At 45.4% G+C, this 14,344-nt stretch overlaps 1 protein-coding gene across 1 annotated transcript in view; it reads right to left on the bottom strand.

Moving 5' to 3' along the window:
- The window catches only part of ADCYAP1R1 (ADCYAP receptor type I), a 140,466-nt gene extending 129,877 nt beyond the window's left edge, over positions 1 to 10,589 (bottom strand). Inside the window, exon 1 of the mRNA XM_018089244.2 lies at positions 10,308 to 10,589. The gene's annotated coding sequence lies outside the window, so the exon portion shown is untranslated. The remainder of the gene's footprint in view (positions 1 to 10,307) is intronic.
- Positions 10,590 to 14,344: the final 3,755 nt, after the last annotated feature.

Raw genomic sequence — 14,344 nt, 5'->3', positions numbered from 1 at the left:
AGAAGGATACTTAATGATAACAGCACATGGGGGAGTGGAAAGTACATGGAGGAATGTGCATTCACTCTTTTGCCCATTGGATTATTAAATGGACTGTCAAATCACTATGGATTATTTTGCTGAGAGTGGAGGAGTTTATATCTTAGAGATGAGAACTTTATGGAAGGCTGAGGGCAGCTTTAGGTGATGTCACTGCTCTACTGGGTTCAATTCAGAACTCATTAGATTTTTATTTGTTCATGTTCCCTGACATCAGTAATTTTTCTTAGCCTTATTTATCTTAGAGGAGCAAAAATTGCCACAAAGGTTAATACAATCCTCAGAAGTGCTGAAAATCAAGGCAGGAGGATGTTGGGAAAACATTCTGATCTGGGTATCTCCACCAGCCAAGGAAGCAAAGTCTCGAGATGCATTTTGAGGAGAGATGGAGATTATTATTTTCTTTAGTAAGAAAAGAAATTCTTGGAGATTGTTACCTTCTTTTATCAGAGGGTGGTGAGGCCCTGGAACAAGTTGCCCAGAGAAGCTGTGGCTGCCCCATCTCTGCAAGTGTTCAAGGCCAGGTTGGATGGGGTTTGGAGCCACCTGGGATAGCAGAAGGTGTCCCTGCCCATAGCAGGGGGTTGGAATGGGCCCTTTGTAACTCAAACCATTCTGTGACTCCATGATTCCATGATTCTATGATTCTGTGTTGAGGACACTTGCAGAGATGTGAAACAAGGGAGGCTCAGCCATCTCCAAGTCTTTCCTCTTCCTTTTTGTCATTCCTGATGCAAATGCTCTTTCTGGACATTTCTGTACAGACTGGGATCTCTGGTCTGTTCTTCTACCTGTTGCAGGCTAAAATAGACACTGGGATCCCAAAGCTGGTGATTTTTCCGTCACACAGAACCAGCAGCACAGCAGGATGATGCATTTTGGGCACAGCAGAGGTTATAGAAAAATTCTGCACGTTGGAACCAGCCTGCGAATCACAACCTGTAACGTTTTGGGTTAAAGCTCTCAGAGCTGATTTAAAAAATGCAAGTTTGAACAAGCTGCTAAAGAGAGTGATATGGATTAGCTTGGCCATGCTCTGAGACACACCTGCATATTCCTTCCAATCTGGCCAGTTTACGTGGAATGGGGAGATCTGTTCATTGTTTTTTCACATCATCATGTCTGGCTGTCCTGGCTCTTCCACAGCACTCACTGCCCAGAATTCCCCCATAGTTAATGGAGGTAAAAAGGATGTCCAATTCACGTGAATTATTTGAGAAACCTAGTCTGGGATCAAAATAATTGAAATCTGGATTCCACAGATTTCATTGTTGTAAAGGCAACATTCAATAAATGCCTTTTAATCCCACCCAGAAATCTGCACACATAAAAACATTGTATTTTAGAGCAAGTACTTAGAGGAGAAACAAAAGGGAAATTATATAAAATTATATATGATTGTCAGAAAATTCAGACAACCTCTGTTTAAATGAAAGTGTTTTTCAATTTAGACATTTTGGTATATGACATGCAACAGGCAATAATCTGTCAGTTCATGAAGAATAATATCAAGTCAGAGTTTCTCCAGCCAGCAAAGAAATGAACAGTGTGTCAATGTTCAGGTGAACTTCTTTCTCACCTTTTAAGAAAATAGCCATGAGTTCCAAATTATCTAAGTTGTCCAGTTGAGCTTTCCCATTGTTGTTTTAATACCCACATTTTTAATGACATTTCACACACTGATCTTCTGGCTGTGAATAGATTTGGCAATGGGTCACATCCATGGTGATGCATAATGCAGTAGTGGTGGACATGAAACCACTGCAAAATATGCATAATCTATTTATTGAAGTTTGTCTCAGAAGGTCTTTGGAAATAGTGAAGCAGTTAATTATGCCCTTGTTGTTCTAATTCAGTAGGGACAGTGGGAAGGAAAGCAAGAGGTCAATTTAGTGAGACAATAAAGTCAAAAGGAAGACTCTTAGTCTGGACAATCCATTTTTATTTTTGCTAGGAAGATGTGAGATTTGTTTTGCCAGATGAAGATGCTACAGGTAAAGTGGATTCTGGAAAGTAAACAGAAACTTTTTTCTTTCAGGGAGAGTTTCATCAGAGGTTTTTCCAAACTGATTCACACAAATCTCCCTAGAAGAGTTTGAAATGCTGCATCTATCAGAATGACATTAAACCCTGGTGCTTTGAAACTCTAAATAGGTCATGTTTTGCTTTAATCACCTTGGAGCCACCTCTGTGATTTGTGGAGACAGAGAAAATGCCAGAAAAATGAAAGCAGATGAAAGCAACACAAACCTTGACCAAAGAAAGTGTGTGGTTGACATTCTTCATTCAAAAAAGGAGAATTTGGAGAAACTGAAACGATCAAATTGTAAAGGCAACGGCACTTTGGGATCTGGACAAAAGGTCTTTTTGCATTAAAAATGCTAAATTCCAGGGAACCTACATCTCAAGGAAGCTGGGAAAAGGACTCTCAAGGAAAAACTCCAGACTGAAGCTGGTGAATCACAAATATTCAAAGAATCCAGAAATTCTTCCTCTTCCTAGAAGGAGAGAGCAACCTGAGCAACAAAAGAACTGTGTCTTGGACATCAAAAATATCAGGATGAAGTCAGAATATTCAGCCAAGCTGTTAGAGGAAACTGAAGCCAGATCATAGGTATGAATCCAGCACATCTGCTGTGGATTGACCTTTTCCTCTGCTTGAGATTAAGATGACAGTGATGCACAGATGAAGGGAGAATGGTAAGGTATCAGGGCAGAGCCAGTACGGACCAGTGAGTTGTGCAAGGAAACAGGTTGAGAACAATTCAGTGTGAATTATATAGGGAGAAACATACCCTCTGGATTATTCAAGCACAGGATAACCAGGAGCTGCCTGTGGCAGCTGAATCTGGAGAAAGGCAAATGCAGTCTCAAGGTTGTCTCAGGAAATGTCCAAGAATGATTTGCAGCCAAATAGATATACATGCAATGTAGTAATTCAGTAATTCTTCTCTGGCCAAGTATCTTTCCTGTGATCCCAAGACAGCAACACAGAAGGGTATTTCCAAGCCCTGCACATATAAAAATCAAATAACTCTTTGTGTGTGTGGTAAGAGCACCGTGTCCAAGATTTGATCAGTCTCATTCTAAACCATCAGGAGGGATCAGAAACCCAGGACAGAATTCAGACTGCAGATTAAACCATCTTAGTGGTATTTATTGAAGACTTGTTAGGTTAAAGAGCTACAGAGCTTAGTCTATAATAGATAAATGTATTTATCTGTATTGACTGGGCACTGGCCAGGGGCCAGAATCAGTAGCCTAAACACTGGTGTTTGGTGCACCAATACCCCAGGGGATTTACCTGCCCTCACACAGAGGGGAAATGATGTGCTATAGATAAACATCATGCCTACAGATCCCTAATGGGTGTTAGATACCCCAGAGGATTTCAAAAGGCACTTAACACCTATGTTTAAGTGACTGAATCTCGTCTTAAATCTCCTTTTACTATAACAGGAGTTTCTGTGCTCGGGTACAGGTAGACACATCAAAACCCACACCTATCTTTAGATGTCTTGATCTGTGAGCTGAATCCCATTTCTGGTCAGTTTGATAGAAAAATATCTTAGCAAAAGAGACCTGCAAGTCTTCCATACAGAGGAAAGGGAATGAGCTGAATACCAGAGGTGAATATCTGTCGGGGGCACACTTGCTGGGGGAACTACAAAGGCCCTGACATGCTTTTCTTCTCCTCTTCTGAATAAAACTCAGACTTTGGTAGCCTGTGAAGGCTCTTTGCCATCACCATTGTTACAACATCCAGCTGTGGTACAAAGAACAAGTCAGAGAACAAAAAGCTGGAGAATACAGAGCAGTGTCCAGAGGCTTGAACACTGCAGAGAAACAACTTCCACATGGCTGATATTGGCTTTTCATGCTGCTCTCTCTGCAGCCACCAAGAGCTGCTCTGTAATGAAGTTTGTTCCAGCTGTTCACCCACTGCCTGTAATCATCTCTAACTGACCCATTCAGCAGCACAAAAACCCCATCCAAGCTGTCAAACTCCACACAACCCCAGTGAATGAGTGTGGCTTGTGGCATCCGAGGCTGCAGTGGCAGCTGTGACACATTCCCAGCCTTAGTCATGAAGAGCTTGAGCATCTGCAGTATTTCGGATGCTCTCTCATCTCCTCTGCATCCTAAGCTGGAGCACAAAACTCCTGGAAGGGATCCAAAGATCCAGCTCTCTAAACCACAGGAAATGAGTAACTTTACTAACTTTAACTTGGGTCTTTATATAATGCACTTGTGCTGGCTTCTTTAGAGAGTTTGTTTCCAGGCCAAGAGAGAAAGTTCTGTTGTGTTTCCAAAATCTTAGATGCACACTAAGCCCAAGCTCCTACTTGGCTTTTGGTACTAATTATATCAATTTAAGAATTTAGATACGTATAAAATGCCATTATAAAAATATTTCTTTTTAAAAGGAAATGCTTTATACTTATGACCATGAACATGCCATTTTATATTTTTACTAGAAATAAAAAAAAACTTCTGTAAACCTACTGCAAAAATGGGACAATAAGAACAGAAACAAAAATGTTGTGACTTAATAAAGTCTTTCTATTCCAGGAAAAGGAATTAATAGTTAAGGATCTCTTAGCTATTTTCAACTCCCTTTCCAAATATATATAATTTCTTCCTGCTGCAGGGAAATGTATCTCTTACTGCTACAACTTTAACTCCAGCCTACATATCACTGTGTTAGGAGAGGTTCGTGGTTTTATTTTTTTTTTTACATTATTTGGATTTCAGTAAACAATTTTAAAGGCCATAATTAAGGAGGAAGGTGTTAATTAAATCTATTTATCAGTGGACTTTTGTTAGCTTAGGACAGAGGGTGAATGCGTTAAAATAAAAAAAGCATTTAGCCATTGATATATGGCAAAAAGCTGGGTTTTAGGTCACCTTGTTCTAAGCATCACAAGTGCTCCAAGCTGGTTAAAATGTATTTCACAAGGTGCCAGCCCTAAGCTAATGAGGTCTGGTCAGCATTCATCTCCATCTTCATGCAACTTCCAGTCCCCCATTCACAAGCAGGGGATATTAGATGAGATCTGGAGCTTTGCACTGCTCCTGGTTGGCTCAGAGAACAGGCAGAGGGGGTTTGCATCTGCCTGCAGAAAATCCTGTGGCTGTCCTGGATGTCTCCCCGGGGTGATGCTTCCCCACCTGTTCACAAAATTACACATGAGCTTCAGTTGGCAAATCCCTCTTAGTAATTGGACAGAAGGAGGAAGGGTCGATACACTAAGGAAGCCTCTGAGGTTTAAAAAAATCAATGAATCATTTAAAAAAAAAAAAAAGACAACTAGATAGGAGGTTGCCTGGGACATGTGGCACGAATTCTCCAGCAGCTGAGTCTGCCCTTCATTGAGTAAAGGGAAGATGTGGGTGAGGAAGATGTGGGGTCCACCACAGAGATCTTGAGCTTTTCACAAAACTCACCACCTATCACAGTTTGCTATTCCCATGAGCTGGCAAAATATTACCAGCCTTCCCCTCTGAGCAAAGATGGGAGCAAGAGAGGAATCCCACTCCATGGAGATGCCTCTGAGACACCATGGAAGGATCCACCTCACTGGCTGTGGATGTGTCTCTGAGTCAGCTGCTGCAAGAACATCCATGGGGTGACTCATCTGACCCACTTCAGGCTGGGATGAACCCCCCTCCTCTCTTCCAATATAGGGAATTAGGGGGATTGGTTTGGATGTGACCATTTAGTTTTCAGATGCCCAAGTGAGAGTAGATGAACATTATCCAGGCAGCCAAACACTCCTGAGTGAGAAAGCCTTCCTCCTCCTGAAGTGAACAATAGTTTTGCCAAGGACCATTGAGGGCCAAGTTTTCACCTTGAGAAAGAGGAAATTTTTACCCCTCCACTACTCAAAGATGGACCTGATGATACACCTACTGCCCAGTAATTAAAAGCTTCATCCAGTCAGGTTTCCCTTCAATAAAGAGTTTTTCCTAAATAATCTTCACAGAATCAGATGGGATAATATACTCTCGCTTGCAGTGAGAGAAAGAATCAAAACGTGCCTCGTTCTGAGGAACAAATGAATAAAAATAAAAAATCTGGGCTATTAACCCACCACACAGATTAAAACAGCTCTTCCTGCCCTAACCCTCAGCTCCATTTAGCAAACCAACAAATCATAGATAACAGACTATAATTATCCTTCCATTTGCAGCTCCTGAGCAATCGTGACCCAGCCATCTCTAATGGGGTGCAAAAGCCACTGTGGCTGAGGTTTCTTGGGAAATGCCTCAACACTGGATGGACAAACCTACAAACAGATGTGGTAGATGTTTAATGCTGTATGTTCAGTAAGGAACTCTTGGGCTTCAATATCCCCAATGTGTTTTAAAATAAATTATTATTGCTGTTGCCATAACTATTATTAAGAAGAATTCGACCATATACATATTTATCCCCCTTTCTGTCAGTTTTAGAGTGAACTATGAATTGCATTAACAAAAACTAGAATTGTTGAGTTAATTTGTTGGGTTTTGGTGTTTGTTCTCTTTTTTAAAAAGGGCATTAAGCAGAGGTCACACCTTTTAAAACTTGTTTTAAAATAACATGGCAATTAAATGGATCAGAGCAGTTTCAGAGCATAATCCTACCTTAAGCCATCCAAGAGTAAAATATGACACCTGAATGAGCAGGGATGAGACTTTCAGGATGTCTCCAGGGCAGATTAATGTCAGATGCAAATCAGCTCATTCCATGGGGTGATTATCTCAGAAGAATTTGTATTCAGCAGTAGCCCGGAACCAGAGCAGCAACCGAGTCCCTGCAACTGCATCCGTGTACTTCTGCAGGACCCTTCCCAAGGGAATATTCCTCAGCACAACAGGCATGTCAGCTTTAAATGCTCTGTGTGATGACGCTCCTGCCTTTTCTTTAGAAGATGGAACAGTTTGTCATAAGAAGTTCAACCCTGAAATTACTAATCCTGCTCTAGAGGTGAGCCCACCAGTTTGCACGGGAACACAGTCAATGAGCTGCAGTGAGTTACATAAACAAGGCTGGAACAATCCAGCGAGCTTTATACACATTCCTGATTTGTTTTGTGGGGGTAAAAAGTCAAGGCTAAGGAAACAGATCAATAAACTGACAGAGCAAAAGGTGGGCAGAGAATCAAACACCGGCAAAGCAATGGGGTGAGGACATTCTGCTGTGAAGCTTCTGAAAAAAAAAAATCTGCTTCTCTTCCCATGTATTTGTGCCCACTCAATTACAATCCAAACAGCGTCTCAGCAGCCACAGCAGACACGTGAATCCCAGTACTTGTGGAAAACTACCAAATACCTTTCTGTATGCAAAGCATTTCTTAAGAACAGAACAAGTTCAGCACACCAAGGGAACTGGGAAAGTGGCTCATCAGGGATGCTGTGTACTGGGAAGCAGGAATACTCTGAAGCAGCTTGTTTCAGTGGTGCTGCAGCTAACCCTGATGATACAGCAACAGCAAAGATGACTTGTAAGTTGTGGATGGGAAAAAAGAGGGATTTGCTCACTCCTGCATTTACATCCCTTTTAGTAGAGTTGTTCCACTTCTGTCCTGATGTGGAAAACTCACCCCAAAATCCCGCTGTTTGTGGTATGTACCAAATCACAGGTGGCATGGGATGGCTGGAGGTGAAAGGAGAAGAGGGATTGGAAACCAAGGAACATGAGCCAACAAAAAAATTCACTTCATTGACTTAAAGGTTGTGGTTGCACCCCCTGGGCCAAGGAACGGGGTGAAATAAAATCCAGTATCTCCTCTGACTTCTATGTCCTTGCATCAGTTTAACTCTCCTGAAAACAGTGCCAAATGAATAACCCCTCTGTTAAATCAGAACTAACTGTTAAAGACCTGATATCTCTGTAGATCTCTCTGCCAGAGATGCATTAGAACACAATCCTGTCCTGAGTTTGCTTTTTCTCAGTGATTCTTCACTCAAATACTCTGCTTTCATTTAAAGATAATTTTAGGAAATAGACTGTTTGTACTAAGTGTGCTCAGAAAGGAAGGAAAGGAAAACAAAATCTGCTACATTGGAATGAATCAGCTTGGGGACACAGGTCTCAACTTCTCAAAGGCATAGGCACATATGGAACTCAACCCCGGAAAAAAATATCTCCAGGATGCCAGCTCAGTCAGCCAAATGAAGAGAGATGTGATGCACAAAGGTCTGAGTGTGATCAACAGCACAGCCCACAATCTCAGAAGTCTCTGGTTCGCTCTCCCTGGTATCATCCCACAGCAAAGCTCCTGCCTTGGTGTTTGTGAGCTTCCCAAACACACCGACAGCAGATCTGGACAGATCCGTGTGGCTTTGGCCCCACCGTGCAAACAACAGACATCCTAAACCTACAGGGAGGAAAGAGCCCTCCAATTCCTCACAGGGACCCCAAGGAATGATGGAAGGCTAAAGCCATGAAGCCATGCAAGGCTAATTAGCCATCACAAGGCTAATTCTCTGTTTAAAGAGAAATAAGTGTATTTATCACACAGAAAGCCCCCCCTGACCTTTGAGCCCGTGCAGTGTCAATGGTTATCCTTCCAGTCATGTGCACATGCCTCCGACTGGAGAAAACAAAACCACCAGAAACCTTCCACTCCTGGATGAGATGAACTGCCTGGACAATAACAGATGCTATTGCCTGGACAATAACAGATCAACTGGAGCTGTCTTGAATGACAACAAAGCAGCAACCACTGCCTGCAGCACAGAGGGACAGGAGGGGATAAAGGTACAAGACCACAACCCAAAACTGTAACAACAAGGACAACAAGCAGACATAACAACTTTAATCCAACTCCCATTATTGCACTGTCCAGTATTCCTTAATTATCCACCAAATTGCAGCAGCATTGCTTTACCCACCCCACAGGACAACTTCTTCCGAGCCACCTCCAGCGTGCTTTGCATTGGCCAAAGGCAGATGCTTGTATAACACGTTCCTTCTCTGCAGCTACACCAGCAGCACTTTAAGGAGTTTGCCTTCCTTCTGTCCTTAGCCTCAAGTAACCAAACATTCTCTTTGATCAGCCACGGGAATGTTTCCCTGCTGTACCTGACCAGCGCTGCATAGGCTGAACAGAGAAGTGAGGTGGCCGTGCACCCAAAGAACAGCAAAGGAAAACCTCTTTGTTGTTTGTTGACTCCAACAGATTAAATAAAAATATCCCAAAAGCTCCTTCACTTCCATGTTGTCTTATCAGTCCAGCACTTGCACCGTAATTAACAGGCACCAGAGGGATGGTAACTGATAATACCCTGGGAAAGAATCAGGTCACTTTGCTGCCTTTTTCACTTTAGTTAATATTTCCTTCTTATTATAGTTCCCTCCTGTGCTACTCCAATATATCCTTCAAGCTAAAGGCCAGATTCTGTTTACCTGCAGATCAGATGCAGAGGAAATCCACTGACTTCCAGGGAGTTCTTCCAGACCTGCTTCTACGTGAGTGGGATGATTGTCTGGTGATAAGCACCGGGATGTCACTAACCAAATCCCCCCTTTTTTTCCAGGCATTTTCCAGTTCTGAACAACATGCTGCATTATCTCATTATCTTAATCCTCCTGGCTGCAAACTCCTCAGATTCCAACACACACCTGAAGGGTTCACGTCCTAAATTCTGAGCACATCGGAAAAGAGCCTGTCCTGTGAGCCACCCCCCGACTTGAGATGTGCTTTGCATGAAGATGGTCTTATCGGAACCAGCTGTTCAAACCCTGATAAGGAGAAGTGCCCGGAGGCAAGCAGAGGTCAAAGGCACACTGACCGCAACCTCTCCTGCTACCCCGCAGGAAAAGCGGGGATGTCCCGGTGCTCTGCTCGGAGGGTGAATCAGAGTTTCTGCGGCAGGTGAAGATGCAGAACAGCAAAGGGAGCCGGGGGCTCGGAAATGCCGCCAGCAGCAGCGGGGGCCGTTTAGCAATCACATTTTATTTACCAGCCATATTGTGTTAAAACCAGACGTGATTCCCATACCGAGCGCCTTAACCTGTCACCACTCGCGAAGGGAGATTGATTTGTTCGGGAAGAGCCAAACCTATCTGGAGGACGCATCCTCCGAGCCTACAGTTGTGCCGGAGGCAGGAAGCCTGCGTGCTAAAGAAGTATTCCCAGGACCTGGGGAAGCGAAGAGCCGGTAAATCAATGTCGAGACGAGCCGGCGGGTCCTTCTCGCTTTGCCGCTTTGGCGTCCCCGGGGTCTGGGGATGGGGCAGCGCAGGGGGGAGCCGGGGAAGGAAGGAGAGGACTTACCATTGCAGCAGGGATCCGTCCCGGCGCTGGAGATGCCGCATCCCCGTGGTGCGGGGCGGGGCGGGGCCGGGGGGGACAGCGGCCGGTCCAGCCCCGCCGGCTCCGCGCTCCCCCCCGGCCGGAGGAGGGGTCGGCGCCTCCGAAGGGAATCCAAATTCCTCCTCCTGCCTCGCCTGCCGGTCATGTCCGAGCTGCCTTTGCTCAGGGGATGGGCCAGCTCCTGGCCGTGAAGGAATTTGCCATCGCTAAAATATTAAAAAAAGGCAAACAACCACATAACCAAAAAAAAAAAAAAAAAAATTAAAAAAAAAATAGAAACCAAAGGGGGAGGCGGGATATTTGCAAACTTTGGGGGTTTTTCTCTCTTTTTTTTTTTTTTTTTCTCTTTTCTTAGGGGAGGCTGTTGGTGCTCAGGGAGGGGCAAGGGACTGAAAGGGTGCTCAGGCTGGCTGAGATGCTCTGCCCGAGTGAGATGCTCCGGTGCGCTCGCCCCTGTCCCTGTGCCTGTGTGTGATTCTCATACCCAGACAATGCTCTGCAAAGCGAGCTGGTCCTGCGGAGAAATGCAAACACCTCCTCCCCCGAGTGCCTGAGGAAAGGGAAAGCGATAGGGAACCAATAGCTTCTCCTTGGCTGCTCTCATTAATATGGAGGAGGAAAAGAAACCAATGAGGAGGAGCAGGAGGAGGGATTTATTCAAATCAAGTTTTTTAAATCAACCCTTTTCCCCTATTTTTTTCCTCTCTTCCCATCTCCCCCAAATCGTTCTTCTCCGTGTCACCTCAGCCCCATTTCTCAGAGATTTTTATTTCTTATTTAATTAGTGTGCCAGGGTCAGCAGCAGACGGCGATGGGAGGGAGGGAGGATGGCATCGCTGCTGGGAGGGAGAGGGGCTGTGGGAGGGAGGATGAAGGGAGAGCCAGTTTCCCCCTGAGCTGCAGAGAGTTGATTGCAAAGAAAAGTGATAAAGTAGCTGGAGTTGAGGGAAACTGAGGGGAAGCAGGGCAGGAGTTTCAGCTGGAAGCACCATTTTGCAGATGGTATTTGCAGATGGGCAGGTGGCCTGTGTCCAGGATGAGCCTTCTGAGCTTGGAAAAGCAGACACACACCCAGGAAGAGAAGGGACTGCACGGGAACAGCAGCATCTGCACTGTCCTGCATTGCCTCAGAGCTGCACAGCAACAGCATCCCTGCACCACCAGTGCAGGAGTCGAACCTGTTACTGGAAAACCAGTGGAGTGGAGCTGTGGAAAGTGCTGAGATGGTCGGTGATGAAGGGAAGGGCTGTCCAGCTGACTCCTGTGATTAGCACTAGGAGAACAGCAGGGTGGCACATGTTCCCTGCAAGGTACATACATAAAAGCATCCAGTCACTGACTCCCTTCTGCAGAACAGCCTTCAAGGGAAAGCTCTCCAGACCTGGAAAACGTTCCCTAAAGGAGCCTGGGCATCTATAGCAGCCTTGGAGGAGCCTCTGACAGCACATCCCATGGAGACACTGGTACCACACTGCTGCCAGCCACACTGCTCTCAGCCACACAGATCCGTGCAAAGAATTTGAGGTGCTGAATGCCCAAATCCTCACCCAAATCCCATGAGACCTGTGCTGTAAGAGCAGCTGCCTGCTAATGAGGTTCTTCTAATTACCCTGAAATTTCATGATACCTGTGTACCTTTCCTCTTTCCTGTCCAAAGAATCACCAACTCATTGAGGTTGGAAAAGACCTCCAAGATCATCAAGTCCAACCTTTGACCAAACATCACCATGTCAGCTAAAGCACAGCATTGAGGCCAGTCATTTCTTGAACACTTCCAGGGAAGGTGACTCCACCACCTCCCTGGGCAGCCCCTTCCAATGCTTGACAACCCTTTCAGTGAGGAAATTCTTCCTGATGTCCAACCTGAAGCTCCTCTGATGGAGCTTGAGGCCATGTCCTCTTGTCCAGGGGCTAGCTGCTGGGGAGAAGAGGCTGAACTTCACCTACAACCCCCTTTCAGGTAGTTGTTGTGAAAAGGTCTCCCCTAGGCCTCCTTTTCTCCAGGTTTTTACCCCTTCCACTTAATTTTCTGCATCTCCCACCTTCTATTTCCCTCAGCACGTAAATTAATTTCAAATCGACCTTGCTTTTACTCTGCCCCCAGATTTTAAAAAAGGAGAACAAAAAAAGCAACGTGGTTTTATAAACAACCAAGTCCATTACCTGTCCAGTGTGAAAATCCCTGACAGAGTTGCTTACTTGTACACTGTAGCCCCTGTGGGTCTCAGCCCTGGTGCAGGAGCCTGGTTGGGACACAGCTCCACAACAGGAGCACAGCCAGCCCTGCTCCCGCTGCCTTGGCACAGGAACAGCCCCACGGCTGCACAGATGCCTTCCCTGGAGAAAGGCAGGCACAGACACATTGGGAGTGCCTTCAGCTCTGGGTTTGATCCAGCACCGTGAAGCAGAGCAAAGAATCAACTAGACTTTTTCAAAGATGTCTTTTTCTCCAGTTCTGACATCTCCTCTGGTCACGTCTCACAGCTCTTGGTAACTTCACTGCACACGAGGGGAAAAAAGAAAGCAAATTAAAGAGCACAGAATCATGGAATGGTTTGAGTTGGAAGGGACCTTAAAGATCATCTGGTTCCAAGCTCCCTGTTATGGGCACGGACACCTTCCACTAGATCAAGTTATTCAAAGCCTCATCCAACCTGGCCTTGAACACTTCCAGGGATGGAGCATCCACAACTCCTCTGGGCAACCTGTGCCAGGCCCTCACCACTCTCTTAGGGAAGAATTTTCTCCTTATATCTAATCTAACTCTGCCCTCTGCCAGTTTGAAACCATTCCCCCTTGTCCTTCACTCCAGCCCCTTGTCCCAAGTCCCTCTCCAGCTCTCTTGGAGCCCCTTTAGGCACTGGAAGGGGCTCTCAGGTCTCCCTGGAGCCTTCTCTTCTGCAGGTGAATCCCCCCAGCTCTCTCAGCCTGGTTCCAGAGCAGAGGGGCTCCAGCCCTTGGAGCATTTTCATGGTCTCCTCTGGACTTGCTCCAGCAGCTCCATACCCTTCCTATTTTGGAGGCCCCAGAGCTGAACTCAGCACTGCAGGTGGGGTCTCTCAAGAACAGAGTGGAGGGGCAGAACCCCCTCCCTCATCCTGCTGCCCACATTTCTTCAAATGCAGCCCAGGACAGGTTTGGCTTTCTGGGCTGTGAGCACACATTGCCAGGTCATGTCCAGCCTCTCATCCACCAACACCCCCAAGTCCTTCTCCTCAGGGCTTCTCTCAACCCCTTCTCTGCCCAGCCTGTGTTTGCTCTTGGGATTGCCCCAACCCAGCTGCAGCACCTTGCACTTGGAGTTGTTGAGCTTCCTGAGGTTGGCACACCCCATCTCTCAAGCATGTCCAGGTCCCTCTGAATGGCATTCCTTCCCTCCAGCATGTCAGACACATCACAGCTTGGTTCTGTCAGCAAACTTACTGAGGGTGCACCAGACAATGAAGGACATTAGATGATGCAGGACAAAAAAACCCTCCACAGCAAAATGTTTGTTCTTCCCATAAAATAAAATAAAATCTATATTCACTCTTAACTTGAAGGTCTTTCCCCATTCCAAAAAAAAAAAACCCACAGAAAACAAATCAAAACCTTAGCTGTGTTCCCTCAAAACTTACAGAATTTATGGCAGTCCTACCTCAAAAATCAGAAGGCCCACAGTGAAATGTTGCCTTGGGTTGCTAAGCATGAAAGAAGACTCCCAGCTGTTCAGTTTTTGTGTGCTGCTCCAACATCTGCTCCCTATCTTTCCCAGGAGAAGGGCAGCAGGCCAAGAGAATCATCTAGTGGCCCATATCCAGCAGCAGTTGGACTGCCTGAGATGGTCTCAGCTGATATTGGTGTCAGGTTTCTCACTGAAGTAGTGAGGAGAGTCTATCTAAGAACTTTGTTCTCTGAAGACCATTTTCTTTAGGAGGAAGCAACTAAGCCATTCACAGGCAAATGGTGCTTTACTGTTTATCCTCCTGAGCAGTCTATTAAATAGGTCTTCATTATTT

The sequence above is a fragment of the Manacus vitellinus genome, unplaced genomic scaffold (assembly GCF_001715985.3).
Source record: "Manacus vitellinus isolate BGI_N305 unplaced genomic scaffold, ASM171598v3 scaffold_12_pilon, whole genome shotgun sequence".
Taxonomy (NCBI): Eukaryota; Metazoa; Chordata; class Aves; order Passeriformes; family Pipridae; genus Manacus; species Manacus vitellinus.
The sequence above is the reverse complement of the archived record's forward strand: the minus strand, read 5'-3'. Positions and strand labels throughout refer to the sequence as shown.